The sequence below is a fragment of the Pleuronectes platessa genome, chromosome 21 (genome assembly GCF_947347685.1).
Source record: "Pleuronectes platessa chromosome 21, fPlePla1.1, whole genome shotgun sequence".
NCBI classification, from domain to species: domain Eukaryota; kingdom Metazoa; phylum Chordata; class Actinopteri; order Pleuronectiformes; family Pleuronectidae; genus Pleuronectes; species Pleuronectes platessa.
Window position 1 is genome coordinate 19,872,735 of NC_070646.1, and position 19,941 is coordinate 19,892,675.

General features: G+C 41.9%; 1 protein-coding gene across 3 annotated transcripts in view; it reads left to right on the top strand.

The window, feature by feature from the left end:
• Positions 1-477: 477 nt before the first annotated feature.
• Positions 478-19,941, top strand: part of LOC128426454 (RNA binding protein fox-1 homolog 3) — a 240,144-nt gene continuing 220,680 nt past the window's right edge. Inside the window, exon 1 of one of the 3 annotated variants that reach the window (XM_053413331.1) lies at positions 478-600. The gene's annotated coding sequence lies outside the window, so the exon portion shown is untranslated. The remainder of the gene's footprint in view (positions 601-19,941) is intronic. The other 2 variants (XM_053413332.1, XM_053413333.1) reach the window with 2 other exon arrangements.

A 19,941-nucleotide genomic window follows, 5' to 3' on the forward strand; every position in this document is an offset into this window, starting at 1 on the left:
TATATTTCTCCAATTAATGGATTACTAATCTGCAGCAGACCGGCACAATGAGTAGCTCTACATTTCCCCGAAAAATTTAAAAGGGTGATCATTATTATTAGCATGAAGTATCTCCTATTTGTGTACAGAAGTATATACAATTACACATGTAAAATGAAGTAGTATATGATAATCGATAGAAGATAAAGAACTTTGCATTATTCTCCAACTCCCTATTAGAAGGAGGAGGCTGGGTTTGATGGTGTGAAGAAGGGACTGCAGCTTGAAAGAAGGAAGAGGAAACACAGCACACAACATCAGAAAGATTAGAATAATGCGGAAAGGAGTTGAAATTTGTGTGTGTACACTATTTCAGGACTGATGTATTTTATGAACTGGCTCTTTTGAAACCTATGTACAGTAAATTCTATATCATATATTATAACTTTTGTTGTATCTTCATCATAAATAGTGAAAATGATATGTGTTCATTTTGCAGAAACCAAGCCAGGAAGTGGTCTTTGCAAACCAGGAACCGTTGCTCTGTTTGGCAACGTGGTGTACAGCGGACTGCTAATCGAGCACTTCTGGCATTTTGGGGTTCCCCTTGTCACCAGACTGGTTAGTTGTTGATCTTTTTGTCATGTCACACCTCCTGCTCTACATGGATTTTATTCTTTCCCATGGTTCGTCTATTGCACTGAAAAGCTATGCCAGTGTAGGGAAGTTTATATGTATTGCCGCAAAACTTCTATACTAACAGTTGTTGGGTGATCATTAATCAAAATATGGATGTTTTTCACTTGCAGAGCTTTCTTAGCAAAATCGAAAAAAATAATTTTAAACTAAAGCAAGACAGCCTTTCAACATTAATATACACTATATATTTTTGTGTTTATATTAATTAATGATACAATAGCATTATCAGTGCAAGCAGGCTACACCATTTCAAAGAGCAATACATGTAATTTTTCAGAATATTAAGTTTGATATTTGAATTAAATATCAGTGAAATAGCCTAAATACATAAAACATTAATAATATAGACCACAAACAACAAATATTTTGGGGGCTCTTAGCTTTTGATAAATATTAAACATTTGGTACAGGAAATATTTAACCAGCTCAGTAAACAGGATGGGATGGTTATGACTTACACAAGCTTTAAGGTTTGTATTGTATTAGGTTAGAATTTCAGCATTTCACCTAGGACTCTGGTAAAGCGCAGGTCAGCAGGAGTTTGTAAGGAGGACACTCAGACATAAACGGGAAGAAAACCAACCACTCTTAACCGAGTTTACCTTATCAACTCCGCTTCATTTTCTGTTTCTCCGGGAGAGGTGAGAGAGACCAGTAAAATTTTAGAGGACCAGAAGCCAAATGCGGGCCGGGTCAGACGATCTTGCGGGATGTATATATACGTTTTGTTTTTACATTAAATAGATATTGTAGAATCAACTCGATAAGTAGCAGCAGAACACCATGTGTGGCTTTGATCCATAAACAAACAGAAAATTTTTATCCAGCCGTTGAAATCAGGGCTATGGTGGAAAAAAATACAAGCATAAGCGTTATGCTAGGACTCATAAACTACTCTGCCCACTGAGTGGTAACTGCTAGTTTGGCTTTTCTTACCAAAGATCAAGACCCATTTTGGTAAATGGTTTTGTATTTATATAGCGCTTTTCTAGTCTTGATGACCACTCAAAGCTCTTACAGTACAGTTTTAAATAAATAAGTTATCAGTTGTCAGTCAGCATTCAGCACTTTTTCTTGGGCAGACACCTTGATTCATGAGATGGAGCTGTGTGTGTATGTGTGTGTGTTGTCTTTGGGTCTTTTTAATCCCTTCCTGGTGGATTTCAGGAGGAACAAGCCCCTGCCCTCTCCTGTCTGCATCGGTGGGACGGCTGTGGAGGTGGTCCCTGCATACAAGTACCTGGGTGTCACACTGGACAATAAACTGGACTGGTCCACCAACACAGAGGCCGTCTACAAGAAGGGCCTGAGCCGGCTTTATTTCCTGAGGAGGCTCAGGTCCTTCTATGTCTGCAACAAGATGCTGCAGATGTTCTATAAGTCTGTTGTGGCGAGCACCATCTTCTTTGCTGTGGTGTCCTGGGGTGCGGGCATCAAGGCTAAGGACGCCAACAAACTGAAAAAACTGATTAGGAAGGCAGAGTCTGTGGTTGGCTCTAAGCTTGTCACCCTGGAGGAGGTGGTGGAGGACAGGATGCTGGCAAAACTGCTGGCAATCATGGAAAATCCCTCTCACCCCCTCCACAAAACACTGGACAAGCTAAGGAGCAGCTTCAGCCACAGACTCATTCAACCCCGCTGCTCTAAGGAACGATACAGGAAATCGTTCCTCCCAACTGCAATAAGACTGTACAACGCATCTACCTCTGTCAGAGCCACCATCACAGAACTGCACTAAACATACCTGTCTCAATTCATCACTTTATACAATAATATTGTCTTTTGCACACTCAGTCTACATATTCTTACACTCATAGTATATTATATATCTATTGTATCGCCAAATACTTATATTTATACCCGTACTATATATCATATATCATACTCTTTATATATTATTTGTATATATAAGTCTATATACACATATTGTTATTATTATTATTATATTTTACTATTATTATTATTATATATACTGTTGCTGCTATTATTACTATATACTGCTATTATATTGGTATAATTACTTTCATATATAAATATATATTATATACTATATATACTGTACTATTTTTTATATACTGTCTAACAATAACATTACCATCATATCATCAGTACTATTACCATCATCTGCCACTGCACCTTATCTACCCATTTATCTTGTGTTTCTGTTTTTATTCTTTCTACCGCAATATTTTATATTTTATTCTATTGTATTGTATTCAAATGTACCGGCTGCTATGACGACTTAATTTCCCTTCGGGGATGAATAAAGTAATCTATCAATCTATCTATCTATCTAATAGCATTTGTTGTGAAATCCTAAATATCCATCACATACCTCATAGTCGAGGAAATGTGACACATTTAGAAATAAATTTAGTAATTTTTTCCGCAGCTTATGGGCTTATATACAACATGGTTACCTGAGCAATATTATGATTATCTAGTATGCTTATTTAATATTAGATTTTTTTTTAAAACAAATATTGAGAAAAAATTATTCATATTAACAGTGTGATGTTTTGAAAAAATACTACTACTTAGCAAGTATTGGATGTAAAAGATAATCCTTTTATTTTGTAAACAAGCAAGGCTTTTGTTAAAGGCACACTTTAGATTGGGTTTATTCATTATGATGGGATGCACACATCATGGAGACATATCACTTGTAAGATAGAGACAGTGTTCATAGTCCACATCTTTCTTGACCGACCTGCACCTCTTCTCCTAGACCCTGACAACAGCACCAGTCATCTTTTATTTATTTTATTTATTTTAGCATAAGCTCACTCATATTCAGGGTCTGGATTAATTTATTCATGACCCAGACCTCAAATAAATTGTCAACTTCTACATGGTACTTTCTAGGGAAAAAGAGAGAGGGCAGACAAATCTCTCAGCTTTTGGTAATCTCAGAGAGAGAAATAAAAGAGAGTGAAATCCTAGGCTGCACAGCAGACATCCATGCATGTATGTAAATGGGCTTATTTCAAGAAAGCCTCTTTCATCACAAATGGCTGTATGAATTGGTATTCATATACAGCTATACTAAGAACTAGCTCATTTTCATTTTTACATGGTAAATGAAAATATGCCTCAAGTTTGAGAAATTTGCTTCACATTCCACTCCTTCCTTTTAAGAGAGTGTGAGGAACATGCTTTGCAATTTGTTGTTGGTGATGGTCTGGTTTGTTAACAAATACTAAAATTGGAAAATGAAAAGAAAAGATAAAAACTCGAAACACTTTGATACAGTTTTATTATGACTTCACCAGAGCAGATCTTAAAATACGTCCCTCCTCATTTCTGGTGGGAGAGTTAAAAAGATAATGATTTGTCCCTCTAAACCATTCCTTTAGACTTCCTAACCCATCCTTGTACTCTCGATGTCAACATCTTCAGTGATTTCTAATCATGGTATATGACCTTGCTTTGACTTTATTTGTTTTTTCTTATTTTAATAGCAAAATGTAGTTACTGCAAAAGGGTCCATAGTAGAATGAAAGGTGTATGTTTGTGATTGAGTTTTTCTTTCCTGCATTATATTGTTTCCTTAAATTCTGGTGGCACATATCCCAATATTAATATTGGTAGTTTTTGCATGTGTGTTTGTGGTTTTGACTTGACACTAGGGATGGGCATTTGATTAAATTGTCTTAATCGATAGTCAGGACAATTAACGATCAATTTTCGATTAATCATTAATATTTTTATATTGACATTCACTATTTATAGGCTATATTCAAAAACAGGATCTGTTCACTAGCTACACTTGAAAATATGCGCTGCTGTACTCTTAAGCCCCGATGAGAGTCCGATTGTTGTCACGTCCTCACTCCCAGAACCCCTCACCCAGACCCGGGTCTGTCCGGGTTCTCTTCCCTGTGGACTGTAGTGATGTGTCGGTCGTGAACGATTCGTTCGTTTTGAACGAATCCTTACAAGGACTCGGGAGTAACGAGTCCTCTCAAAGAGAGATTCGTTCATTTTCTCGTGGCCGCGCATCGGGACTGTTGCATAGGCTGATGCAGGTCACGTGAAAAAGGATCCAAAGACTCGTATCCGGCAGATGAACGAATCACTGATCCGAAGACTCTGTTGGCAGAAGAACGAATCACTGATCTGAAGACACGGTCGGGAGGTGAACGATTCGTTCATCTGCCGGGTACGAGTCTTTGGATAATTTTCTACGTGACCTCCATAGGCTCAGAAGAGGAAACAGTTACCTCATTCCCTTTCGCGTGACCGCTGTTAAAAAGCAGCCATGACTGACAGCTTTTGTGTGGCAGATCATATATTTTTTAAGAAAACCTCCTCTATTAAATACAGTAAAACATGACAGTTTGTATGGTTTTAAATTGTCATTTATTGTCACACTGGCATTTAATTATCACGGGAAATAATTACACTGCACTAAACTGTAAGTGTAAATGTAAAGTGAAAATAACAAATAGGGCTGAACGATTAAGATTTAATATGCGATTCTTTTATTTTATCCTCTCTTCCCCCCCCAAAAAAATAATGAATGATTTAAATATGACCAACACAATATTAGATACTGTACAATATTCTTTCCCACATTTTTATTTGAATGCGGCGTTGTTATAGTCAGTGGATCAGCAGCAGATTAAGCTCTGTGTCCGCGGATGCGACGGGCCAGCTGGATGTGCTGGCAGCGTGCGGATCAGCAGCTCCGTAGATTCCCGTTCATGTCCGGGTGGACGTGCAGCGGTATGGAGGTGCCGGGCGATTTTCCCGTGCGCCGCCCGCACCGCGGTCACCGGCGAGATGAGCTCGCTCTGTGTGGCCGACACGTCGGCCGAAGACTCTGTGGGCAGATGAACCCGATCATTGATCCAAACACACGGGAGTTGAACGATTCGTTCATCTGCCGGGTACGAGTCTTTGGATCGTTTACACCCCCCCCCCGCCCCTTGAAACGAACGAATGACTCAAAAAGAGATTCGTTCATTTTACTGAACGAGTTTCAAAGAACCGACACGGTAAAAAGATCCGAACTTCCCATCACTAGTGGACTGAAGGCCAATGTATGCTTCTCCGTTTTGACGGACACGGACAGATAGGACCGCCTTCTCCAACGTGGAACGCCCTCTCCGTGCCTCTCCGAGACTCCTCGGAGAGCTTTTCGTGCAGCTCTCATTTTTCTAACTATACGTCGAAATGACGGACAGCCCACGGATAGCACTTGGCTGTGATTGGTCCGCTAACGCCAGCATTTCGGAGTGGAAACTTCCTGTTCCATTCCCTACATCACAATAAACCAAAATCACAACTACGACTCTATGATTAATGTGAAAAGTGTGTTAAGCCAGCGGCGTTGTCCGGCTGACGGTGGCTGGTTAGAGCACTTACCAGCCACCGTCGGTCACATACGGTTATAACGAACTTTGATAACAGGGCTAGCGGGCTAGCCACCATGCTAACTGCGGTGGGAACAGCGCAAAAACCCGCTGACTTTAATCCCACGGCTCTCATGACACTGTTTCTCAAACACCGTCAGGTTAGAAGCAAACACTTGGTAGTAGTTAGTATCGGCTGTCCGTGCTGACTGTGTGTGGAAGCTGGGGGAGCTAGCTGCCTCCGTGTAGCTTCAAGCTGTTGTAGCTGTTGAATTAGCAACGCAGTTTGGAAACAAGACCGGGGAACCGCTGCGCTAAGACACGATAACATAAGCATTTTGACCCGCTGGGTGTCACTTTATTCAGCAAAAACTGTCGCGTCATCAACATCCTTTTTCTGTTAGTTGCCATCGTTCACTGTGTGTGAGGAGCCGGGAGGACTTAAATAAACCAGCGTGGACTTCTTCTATATACCTCATGAGGTAGGCTTCTCTATGCTCGACTTCAGTGGCGCCATCTACTGTTCTGGCGGTGAATTGTTTTCACAACAAAAAGGCTCGTAGAACTATAAATCAAAAAGGGTCCGTCCGATCCGTCCGTCCGTCAGTCCGCAACGGACTCGGAGAAGCATACTGAGGCCTTGAGGGTCAGAGTGCCAACATGAAGCCGAGCAGCGGAGCTAGCTCCGGGCTACTTCCTCCAGCTGCTAACTGTGCTGTGTTCAGGGCAACTCGGATATTCTGACCTCAGACCACATAACGAAATCCAACTTTTTCGTCGATGAAAAAAATAATGTCATCAACGAAATTCTTAATGATCACTAATCAATCGTCGACTAATTATGCCCAGTCCTACTGGACACATTACCCAATGCAACAGTGTAGACTTATTGGTAATATAATATAAGTCTTCATTGGTGCCCAAGGAGATATTCACATCGAGTAATCAATTTGTCATTTGAATGTATATAAAGCAAATACAACTGTGGTCTTACCCAAAATAATGTGATATGTAATGCAGATCAACAAGGAGCAAAGTCTCAGCAAAGTATCTAACATGGAGTCAATGCCATGAGGAACTGAGGCTCGATGAGAGCAAAGTGAGGAACTACCAAGTATAAGTAAGGTGTTCCAAGTAAAATTCAATACTTGTCAGTAAGACACATTTATTGCTGGTTTTGATTTATTAATTGGACTTAAAATTATTTTTTAAATGAGGTGTAATATTCAGCAATGAGAAAGCAAGACCTTCACGTAACATTCAAGTCAGTATTTTAACCTACCCTAAGAATCTTTTTTGGGTTTAATTCAATCGATAAATCTCATTTCATTACATGAATTGTATTGGTTTTAATTTTTCTTATAGTGTAGGCTTGAATTAAATAGGATTAAACTACTCAGGAGCTACACTATATAGAGATGGATTTTCTTTCACATTTCTCTATGAAACCAAAATGCAAATTCTGTCCGACATTAATTCCAATGTGGCACTGACACAGGGACACATTGGTTGTTTTCAGACATGAACTGCATAAAATTGGTGCAGAACATTGAGCAGAATTTGCACTTATAAAGATTGCTGCAGGAAATTGTCAGTCAGACATGTTAACAGCAGAAACATTGTATGAACATTCAGGGAAGGCCCCATTTCATTAAAGCTCTCTAATCTAGTTGTCTCCGTTGTCGGTATGTGTGGCAACTCTTTTTCTTCCTGAGATATTTGTGTGTTTGCATTCGTTACATGTTGGAGATCAACATGCCCGCTTGCTCACAGTGATTTTACTTTGCTGGGTTCTCATATGCACTCAATCATATTCTGGATATTTTACCGGAGGACTTATAGGTAAGAAGTGACTCAGACATTTACATTGTCACATACAGCCCCTCTGGGAAATTTCTGTAAGATTTCTGGAGTAGTGTATGTGTGAAAGCCGCTAAAGTGAACCAGGAGTAGCCAGGAGTCTCCACTCAGTCCATTGTTTTTAGTGCTCCTTGTGTGTGCACTGCAGCTTTTCAGGCAGTGAAGGGGTTAACGTGGCAGCTTGCCTCAGTGGTGTATCGACTGTACTGGTGGTGGTGTGAGGGGGTAAATGTGCTGAGGCAGACTCCATCCCTCACCCACCTATCTCTCTTACTCTCTGTTTCTCTGTCTGCATGCCACGTCCACAAACACGCCCATCAACTATATGCAAGTACAAAGACACAATTTATGTGGATGATGAAATCGATTCAGAACTGACTTATAAAAAAAATATTTCAATGTGTGTCTGTGTGATTGCATCTAACACAGACAGACGCACACACATTGCATTCCATATGATAAGATAAAATACGACTTTTAATCCCGAAGGTAATTCTTATGCCAGCTTGCTCTATGTTTACAGTACAGAACAATATAAAGTAGAATAGGATACAGGAAAATACATAAACCATAACCGTGATCAAACATTATCCATCACAACTAAATCCTTCACCGCCACCCTTTCCATTAACCTAACCTAAACCTTGAATAACCCTAAAACCACAGTTTAACCATCAAAAAGCCCTTGGAAGTGAGGACTGGCCAAAATAACCTCACAATGATGGTTTTGAACCAAGAGTTCTCCTCACAACCGTGAAGAGACATGTACGAGCACACACACACACACACACACACACACACACACACACACACACACACACACACACACACACACACACACACACACACACACACACACACACACACACACACACAGCATGGCAGCCTCCATTATTCCCTATGCAATCCTGTGGCCCAGACTAACTCAGCTAACCACCACACACACACACACTTACACATATACATAAACACTAGCACCGCTACCGGTTCCTCTCTCTGCCCACCAGGAAAATCAGAACAAAAGAACAGGAGTAAGAGCTGCTATAGTTTAGCTGTTTTACTTCTCCTCCTGTTCATCCTTTCCTCCTAGGTTAAGCAAGCACTCCAAATTTAATTTAGTTTTGACGGCTCTGTTGTCTCTTACCCCCCCACACTTACCACCACCGAACCTCCAGCCCTCCTCCTCCACCCCGATGCTCCCAATGCAACCTAATGAAACCAGCTGACACTGTTGGCTCTTTAGCAAAGGCAACAACAAGCTATGCTGTCTCCTCTTTGACGTTGTTCCTTCCCCCTCCATCTAGTCTTGCCTTGCCTCCTTCGTTGCGGCTCCTTGTTTGGCTTTCCCACAACTTCTTTGCAGCCTGTCACCCAGCTTCCCTCCACCAGCTCATCTCTTCATCCCTCCTCCCTCCGTCTCTCCTCTCTCTCTCTCTCTCTCTCTCTCTCCCTTTCCTGCACCCCTTACTTTTCCTCCATCCCCTCTGCACTTGTCTCTCTCCGGATGAAAGATTCTGTGCTACTGTACCGTGTGGTGATCTCAAGCTTTTCCTACCTCCCAGCCTCTCCAGCGCTCTTTACCCTGGAACACTGTCGAAGAAAGTCTGTCTTAGACTTGCCCTCCCTCAATTCAGAGCTGTTGGACCGAAGCTACCCAGACCGAGAAACGAAGAAAAGCACAGGGAGAGAGAGGATTTAGACTGAGATTTTAGTGTATGTCAGTGAAATAGGCAGTAGTTCAGTCTATAGCAAGCAAAGAGAGAAAAACAGAGAAAGCAAGAAGAGCTGAGTAGGTTTAAAAGAGTGGCAAGTTGGAGAAGAGGAGTAAGAAGAAGGAGAAGTGAAGTAAAGAACAAAGAGAAAAGGGAGGTACACCCCTCAGCACTTTCTCCCTTGTTGCCTTTCTCTTTACCCTTTCCTTCTTTTTCTTTCCTCCTTCAGCGAAGAAGCGGAGGAAGACTTTTTTGAAAGGTTCAGGGGGAAGAGAAGCGGCGACTGTGAGAGGCAAGTCCCGCTTCTGAGGAGTCTGCAGGAGAGGAAGAGCGACTGTCTTCCAGGGCAGAGGGACACATAAAGGGACTTTATAACTCTGCTACAAAACCACAAAAACAGGGGCAATTAGCTGGCCACCAGATAACACTTGGCAGACAGGCTCAAGAGAAAAAGAAAAGAGAAAAAAAGGATACTGACTGTAGAAGAAGATCAGTTCAGAGCAGGATAGGCGTACTGAAAAGACTGCAACAAACAGCAAGGAAAAGCAGAAGAACCCTGTCCTCTCCTGTGGCCTTGCATAACCCTGTCTTCCACCCCCTGGTCTCCCATCCCCTCTCAGCCGAGATGATGATGTACTTCTGGGTGAGTACTAAGGCCCTGTGGGTGGTCTCCTGAACGCTACTTAGAGACCAGCGATACATACACATTAAAGCTGACGCATACCATACACTGAAATACAATGTGTGACTGAGGGTTTCTGTGCCTGTTATATCAAGTTATTTATTTCAAAGATGTGTGCCTGTTGATTTTTTGTCGTTTTTTTTCTAAATATTCTACCAGATTGCAAAGAATTTGTCTGAAGTTCCACCTGTGTGAGAGAATGATAAGTGAGATTTCCCCATCTCATAGCCCTGTACGATGACCTGGCATTTTTATTGGTAATGATAAAGTACACCCCTGTAACAGTGATTCTTTCTTTCTCGGCTGCTTAAGTAAACCAGAGCATGATGTCTTGTTTTATGAGTCAGACTTTAAAGATTTTACTGCAGGGTATGCAACAGACACTGTATTTATGAATTGTATAGGAGGTCATGGGTAAGAATGGTATGTTCGGAATTACAAGATGCACTTTCAGAGGTGTTGTCTTGAAGGAAGGAACCTTGCACCTCCAAAGTGCCAAGAACTCCTTTTTGTCTGTAAGATAAAAGGTGTTTTTGGTACCGTTTTTTATAGCCACTCAACAGGTTGAAATAGTTTGAAATGTGAGTTAAGTGAGGATTGATTTAACATACTGAGGTTCATTGGTGTACCAGTTAAGATATTTCAAACACCGGCTGTTAATGATGTGATGCTGTTATGTGTGACTTTTGATGTAAAACATACTCCAAAGACACTTTGTGAAATGTTATTAGCTTTATAGGTGATAAGCAGTAATAGAGACCTGACACTAAGACAACTTACATATAATGTATAACCACACTTATATTGTTATCATGACAGAAGTATGTTCCTCCTGCCAAGCACAAGCATTAAGGATTCAGATGATGGCCTGTGGCTAATGTTTCATGTTAAACAAGATTTATTTAAATTTCAGTGAACAAGCCATATCTCACAGCTGTTTGTTGGCATAGATGTGAAACATTTAGATTGTGTTTTGTGTGCGCAACCAGGGTACCTCCAACCCCCCTACAGAGATACTGGGAAAGTCTCCAGTTCCAGCATCTGACAATACTTTCACTTCATATCTATCCAGTCTTTTGAGCAGAGACAAGGTCCAGTCTATTTGATTTACTAAACCAAACATGAGCTGATAGTAATGGTGATTAATTGCTTTTTAGAGAATGGGTACAGGGGTCGGCTGTGGCTGAGGGGCAGAGTGGTCCTGCTCCAACCTGAAGGTCGGCAGTTCGATCCCCAGTCTGACCCATCTGCACGCCGAAGTGTCCTTGGGCAAAATGCTGAACCCTGAATGACCCCCATAGTATAACTAAGTGCTGCGAATAGATGCACTGTATGAATGGGTGTGTGAATGGGTGAATGTAGAACTGTACTGGAAAGCGCTTTGAGTGGTCATCAAGACTAGATAAGCGCTATATGAAAACAAAGCCATTTACCATTTTAACAAAACAAACGTGAACACTAAAGGGGAAAAACACAACAAAGCTTACACGGAAATCCAAAGGTGAAGAGGCTCAGGAGTTCAGGACAGGAACGCAGGACAGGACAGCAACATGGACGACAGCGGGTAGAAGAAGAAAGGATCCTACAGAGGACAAAGGGAAACACAGAGGCTTATATTCACGAAGGGGGCAGGGGCAATTAAACACAGGTGTTACACATGAGGACTGGGGAAGACAATCACCGACAGGAAGTGAAGACAGAAACAACACACAAGGAACAGAGACTACAAAATAAAACAGGAAACAGAAAACACAGAGACTGAAATCCACAAACTAAAATGACAGAACATGACAGTACCGGGGCCGCCCTCCCGAGCCTCTGAACTCTGACCTTGAGCGGTCAAGGTGCCGCCCTCCTGAGCCTCAGAACTCTACCCTTGAGCGTCCACGGTGTCGCCCCCCCGGGCCACAGAGCCGTCCGCCCGAGCACCTGGGCATGTCTCTCCTTCCCTCCTCCGGTTCTGAGGCCCAAGTGGACGGCCCGGAGACCAGTCAGGGGCTGAGGACAAGGGCTCCGACCTCAGCCCCGCATGTGGGGCAGGAACCAGAGTCGCAGCCGGAACAGGGACCAGAATAGGCGCTGCGAGGACCGCAAACGCCGGAACCCAAGCGACGCCAGCCTGGACCCTCTGGCACGGGACAGGTACTGGAGCAGACTATGCAGGGGCCTCTGGCGCCTCAACAGTATTGGCGTCTGCCGGGGCCCTCCGGCATGGGACAGGGACTGGAGCTGGCGGCGCGAGGACCTCTGACGCCTGAAGAGGTGAGACGTCAGCCGGGAGCCTGCGGCGCGGGGCAGGGACTGGAGCAGGTGCCGCGAGGACCTCTGAGGTCGGCGGATGAGAGACGATAGATGGGAACCTCAGGCGCGGGACAGGGACTGGATCAGGCGCCACCCAGGGCAAGACTGCTTCTCTATTACAGGTCCGGGGATGGGGCTGGAAGGTTGCGGTATCTTTTTAGTCTGTCCTGCACCTCCACGAGGTATGGGACAAAATGACTCACCAAAGGCCGATCTTTCAGCCATGCTTCAACAACCGATATCTTCTCCAGGGTCTCTGACTTGTTCTGGGTTCCCGGTAAACCCAGCTTCTCAACCAAACAATCTAAATAAAAAACTTGATCATGAAAAAAACTAATCTCTGCTGAGTCCATATTTTGGTCGGATCGTTCTGTGACGCTTTGGGGAAGGAGATGGACCCAGACGCAGACTTTTAAGACAAAAGGTTATTTTAATAAAGTTCTTTTAACAAAACAAACGTGAACACTAAAGGCTCAGGAGATCAGGACAAGAACGCAGGACAGGACAGCACCATGGACGACAGCGGGTAGAAGAACAAAGGGAAACACATAGGCTTAAATACACAGAGGGAAGGCAGGGGCAATTAAACACAGGTGTTACACATGAGGACTGGGGAAGACAATCACCAACAGGAAGTAAAGACAGAAACAACACACAAGGAGCAGAGACTACAAAATAAAACAGGAAACAGAAAACACAAAGAGACTGAAATCAACAAACTAAAATGACAAAACATGACACAAATTAACGTGTAGAAGCACTACAAAAGTGGAATTTTCATAATATGTCCCCTTTAAGGCTTCAGCTGATTGATTTAGCATTAACTTTGCACTGTGATTCAATACAGCTCATACTGTAAATTTGAGAGACTTTCAAGTTGTCCTGAGTTTCACAACTTAAAACTTACACAATGCACTATTAAGGGAGCTAACTCAGAATGGAAATTATTTCCCCCTCAGGCTTAGTTTAGCCTTCTCAGTGAGAGACTCATGGGTACAGTATACAATAATTGCTTAATTGCAAGCAACAACAAACAGAGGGTGAAACAGCGAAAAACATTGTTCAGATCTCATCACTTAAAAGATGCAAAAACCGGCTATGTGCACAGTCAGCCTCTTCCCCCTTGATCCACCCACACCACTTTGCTGTTATCTGGCTGTTGGCAAAAGAACATCTGCTTTACTATTACTCACTACTAACTTCTATTACTGCTTTACTCTCTGGTCAAACATTTTTGTCACTTTCACAATGACTGGCAAAGGTTCAAATTAACATAAATGAAGAAGTAAGAATATTTAACAGTTGGAGAGGAAATTTTACTAAATAAGGAAAGACAGTGAGGGGACAGTGGGGATGTAACTATGCCGTCGTAACCTCAGTCAATCTTATCCTCCTCTGTCATGCTCATGTTTGTTGGCCTCCTTGTCTCTTTGAGGCATTATTTTTATCATGTTTTTCTCTTGTTATCTCAGTGCTCGTTCCATTTTTCTGCACTTATTCCGGTGTACTGTACAGAAGTTAATGATGGGGAGTTTGTTGCTTGCTACAAGCAGGGGGACTTTGATACAGCCAGTGTCGCTGACATTAGCTATTCTTCTTCATCACTTCTGTTTATCAACCCTCTCTTACTCTACCACTTTTCTTTCCCAAAAGTTAGCATACACATGCATGGCTATTATATGCTTCCACGTGCTTATTACAGATTTATCAGTCAATTTCATTTATGTTTTTAAATGAATAATATTTTACTCCTTAAATAAAGTAACATTTTCAGACTAACATAATATAAGGTATAATTACTCTGCAGTGTTTCTGCTTTCACGTATATGTGCGCATACACCCACACACACACATACGCAGGTCTGATGTTCCAGGGATATCCTTACTGGGACTCTGACAACAGTTACACAGTTTAAAGTACTTCTACCTTTTCCCTTTGGAGACTCTCAGCAAGAACAAAGGCCTCCGGTGCGAAGGATGTAAGAACGGTAACAGGGGGTGCAAGAGAGGAAACAAAGCAAATAGCCGGGACTAATGAACAGGTACATTTAAGGTGAGTGGGGAAAAAAACAAAAGGAAAGGATTATGGGCGAAACTGGGGACTGGGTCAGGATTCGGATGCTTACCGAAGACACAAAAAGGAAAGGGAAAAGGTGATGGCAGGCATTTTTCTGTTCCTCTCCTTTGCACCTATGGGGTCACAAATGTTAATTATTCATGCTGTACATGAAAAGATGGAGATGACAGGATGGTCACTTTTGAAAAGGAAGAGAGGACCAACAGTAGAAAGGAGATATGTATCTGCCTCCTCCCTCCTCTCTGCTCTCCTCAGTGCATCTGTAAGCTGATGAATAATTGAGTGTGCTGAGCAGGGGACTGTGTGGGTTAGAGAAGGAGAGAGAGGGAGAACTGCCAATGTGTTAGACAGTAAAATGAGGACATGCGCCAGAGAAAGATCCCTTCCTTTTTTTTTTACTTCTCTTCTGCTTCCACTTGTCTCAGTTTTGATTCTCTTCAGGAACTCTACCTCACCCTCAGACACCCTCTTACTGCTGTGGTAAATGTGACTAGAGCTAAGCTGAGGTTTACTGCCATAAGGGTAATTCTGTTTTTTGGAGGACAGCAGGTGGTCTTATTTCCCAATCTTATCCAAACTGTTGATGCTGGTATCGGTCAAGCCCTCATGGGACCTCTGTAGCCATATTTTGCATTAGATCCTTGTAATCCTGCGAGTCCTCACAATATCACATTACAGCAGTTTCCACTTTGTGCTCAGCTCTTTACTGTTTATTTCTTCTATTCACTGTGTGCTGTAATCTCCACACCGATAAGGAGATTAAGCAGGCGAGCAGGAGAGGGAATTTCTAGGATTTCTCCTGAGTACAAAAGGATATCAGTGGTAGGGAGGGATATTGACTTGACTATTACCCAAGGTTTTAATACTGTGGAGGTAGAGAAAGGAGCAGAAGCATGAGCAGAAAGATGGAGCTGGTAGGAGTCTTGCAAGAAAGAAGCAGGGGATCTAGGTGTTATCACCTGGACCCATCATTAGAACTGTTAACAGAAGGGACACCAGGGAAAGGTCAGAGCACCTTCACACTCTAATCTTCTGAGCAGTATACTATCAGTACAGCAACAGTCCTGAATGATACCCACTCTGTATCTATGACCCCAGATCAGCCACATTGTGGAAGCAGAGAGACAGATGGAATAGAGGGTGAGGGTTTCTTGTTGGTGGTAACCTACCAACCAAGTAATAAATTTGGGGTGAGGTTGTGGTTTATTCCACAGCACAGTGTGCAGGATTTTGTTTACCTTGGACAATTTGCATGTTCAAAACCACTATTTAATGCCAACACAGGAATAAGATTGCTATTTATGAATGTGGTGCTCATGTTAGACCAGAAGTTAATCTTTGCCTTCGTTATGTAGAAGTAAATATTTTACCATATATTAGTGCTAAAATATGAGGGAAAATTAAAGGTAAAGGATTTCATGGTTCTCCTTGCTTCCAAGTAGATACAACCTTAAGATTAGATTGAGAGGGGCGCTGTGGAGCCGCGGACCAAGATGGCAGCTTAGAGTGGGGTCTCCTCACAGCTCTGCTAAAAGTTAACAAAGTCCTAGTTATTAACGCTTCTAATTACTTCTAAAAGATGTCTAAACAAACAACGCTTAAAGACTGCGAGAGCAGCTCCAGATCCCGTGGCTCTCAGAAAACCAAAGCTACTCCGGTACCCGATGTTGCAGACGAGCCGAGCAGCCCACGGAGTGACCTAGCTGAGGTGCTAAAAGAGCTACAGTCACTTCGCACCACTGTCACCGCGATTAACAGCAAGATAAGCACCCTTGATGGCTTCGGGGCAAAACTCGATAACGTGGAGAGACGCATAGCTGTGATGAATAGCTCTGTCGATGCTGTGCAAAAGAGTTTTGCGGACCTCCAACAAGACATCACCACCAATGCTAAGCGGCTCGTGGAGGCCGAAGGGCGCATAGGAGACACCGAAGACGGCCTGCACAGTGTGAAAAAGGAGATGACTGACGCTGTTAAACGCATCGCCTATTTGGAGTCCAAGACGGAAGATCTGGAAAATCGTGCCCGGAGGAAGAATTTAAGGTTGGTAGGGCTCCCCGAAAACGCTGAAAAGACCCAGCCCATGATCGATTACATCCAGCACATGCTGCCGGTCTGGTTGGGACTCGACGGCGCCAAATCGCTCACCTTGGAGAGAGCGCACCGCACGCTGGCAAGACCAAGACCGGATCAGAATAGAGCTGTAATCATTCGTTTCCTACGATTTCAGGACCGTGAGTTTGTCCTCAACACATCCAAACAACGCTCGCTCACTCATGATGGTCACAAAATCTTCTTTGCTCAAGATGTATCAGCGGAAACCATGAAAGCACGGAGCCCATTTAATGCAGCGAGGAAAATGTTCATTGAAGCTGGAACGTTTCGGGGATTCACCCTACGGCCTTGCAAGATGAGGGCTCTACATAATGGAAAGATCATCCATTTCTCCACACCAGAAGAAGCTGAGAAGTTTTCCCCAAACTCCTAAACTTCTAAACGCCGAGGAGTATGGGTAACTACAAAAGGTCTGATATGGACAATATAGGTGCACTGTAGCTTATTACAGATTCCGTTAAGTTATTTTTATATATATTTTGTACTTTCTAATTTATTTTAATTATTTGCAGAGCTACTACTACCATATTTGGTGGACACTTTATTTTATGCACCTACTATAGGCTGATGGGCTCGTTTATTTGACTCAGGCTGCTGAGGCAGTCAAACCAAGAAGCGTTTATAATATTATGCTTTATATTTATCACTCTAGGACAGTAAGTGTTTGAATGTTCGGGATGCAGAGCTGGGGGGGGAATATGTGGGCTGTCTGAGGGAAGTGCCTACAGTTAAACCACTCCTCATTAGTGTGGAATGGTTCTTGTCCTCACATCGTTTAGTTTAAGTAAGGGGAGGGGGGGTGGGATTTCAAAGGTTAAGTGTTTTTATATGTCTAGTTCAGTTGTAATTATTTTCATTTATTCTATTTTATTTTTTGTCACACTCAACATGGTCATGTATATCACTGCACTAGTTGTAACAACATGGAAAGCTCAAAACTGTCTGACTTAAGGTTTACAAGCTGGAATGTCAGGGGACTCAATAAGCTAACTAAACTGAAACAGGTAATGAACAGACTTAAAAACCTACATTCTAAAATAATTTTTCTTCAGGAAATTCATATAACAGTTACTGAAATTAAACAAGTACAACGTAGGTGGCCTGGTCAAGTTATACATGCCACATATAACAATTGCGCTAGGGGGGTACTAATTCATATCCACAAAACAATTCCTTTTCAACTTACTAATACAATCCAGGAACCCCAAGGGAGGTTTGTAATCGCCCAGGGTAGGATCATGTCTCTCGCATTGAATTTGGTCAGCATATATGGTCCTAATGAGGACAACCCTAAATTTTTTGATAATTTCTTCTTAACCTTGTCTTCATTGTATGGCCTGAACATTGTTGGTGGGGATTTCAATTGCACTCTGAACCTGTCGGTAGACCGCGCTACAAAAAGTGATCCCCACAAAAAACAATCTAGAAAAACAATTTTACAATATATCACGGACTTAAACCTATCTGAAATCTGGAGAAAACTTAACCCAGATAATTTGGAATACTCATGCTATTCAGGAATGCATAAGTCCAGGTCTCGCATTGATTATTTTTTAGTATCACAAGAACTGGTATCCAAAATTAAGAATTGTTGGTATGACTGTATAGTCATTAGTAATCACTCCCCCATTTCTATGTCTGTTCAATTGGAGAAACTTCAACAATCTCCCCCTAACTGGCGTCTACAAATGAGGTGGCTTCAAAATCCTGAATTTGTTAAATATCTAGAAGATAAGATTGACGTCTACTTTCAGACTAACACTAACCAAACAAACGCATGCATAAGATGGGAAGCCTTCAAGGCGTATATTAGAGGGCAAATAATTAGTTTTACTAGTACTAAAAACAAGAAACAAAAAGCAGATCTTAATGAATTAGAGAAGCAAATAAAATCTTTGGAAAAAGATATAAATAATAAAGATGATCCTGAAAAACAAAAACGGTTACTAATTTTAAGAACGGAATACAATAAGTTAACATCTGATAAAGCAGCAAAAAGCTTACTCTGGTTGAATCAAGCCTTTTATGACCAGGAGGAAAAGGCCGGCAAACTGTTAGCTTGGAGAATTAAAAAAATACAATCTGAAAGAGCCATAAATGGCATAACTGTTCAATCAGGCGAAATATCAAACGATCCTCAAGATATTAATAATACATTTAAGGAATTCTATCAATCACTGTACAGGTCAGAATGCTCCCCCACGCCCACTTATAGAGATACTTTTCTTAATCAGCTTCAGTTTAAAACGCTCACAGAAGAGGTTAAAGAGGACCTGGATAAGGACATAACAATGGAAGAGCTATTGCAGGCCGCTAAAAGTATTAACTCAGGCAAAGCTCGAGGGCCTGATGGCCTACCAATAGAGTTCTATAAAACCTTCCAAAAGCAGTTGCTGACCCCACTTTTGGATATGTTTAACGAGTCATTTAATAATGGTATATTACCACCAACTTTAAGACTCGCTACAATAATCCTTATTTTGAAACCCGGGAAAATACCGACTGATTGTTCCTCATACAGACCTATTAGTCTTATGGGAGTGGACATCAAAATATTGTGTAAAGTTCTGGCTAAAAGGCTAGATCCACATATCCCTTTTTTGGTGCACAGTGATCAAAATGGGTTCGTACAGACTCGTCAGGGATTTCATAACATAAGAAGGGTTCTCAACATAATCCACTCTAAAAATAATACCAGGGATACAGCGCTGTTATCTCTAGATGCTAGACAAGCGTTTGATAGAATTGAGTGGCATTATTTGTTCAATTTGTTACCAAGATATGGACTTGGGGGAAAGTTTTTGAAATGGATAGAATTATTATATACCAACCCTATAGCAGGAGTAATGACGAATAACAACTTATCAAACCCGTTAACGCTAGAGAGGTCAACTCGTCAGGGCTGTCCTCTCTCCCCACTATTGTTTATTTTGGCCATTGAGCCTTTAGCCATGTCCATTAGAGCCGAAGCCAATTTATCAGGAATAACAATCGGTGATCAAGAACATAGGATATCGTTATATGCAGATGATGTGATTGTCTTTCTGTCAAACTTATCAAACAGTGTCCAGACACTATTACATTTAATTAATAGATTCGGTCAGTTCTCTGGATACAGTATCAATAATGCAAAATCTTCTATACTTTTCCTGAATAAGG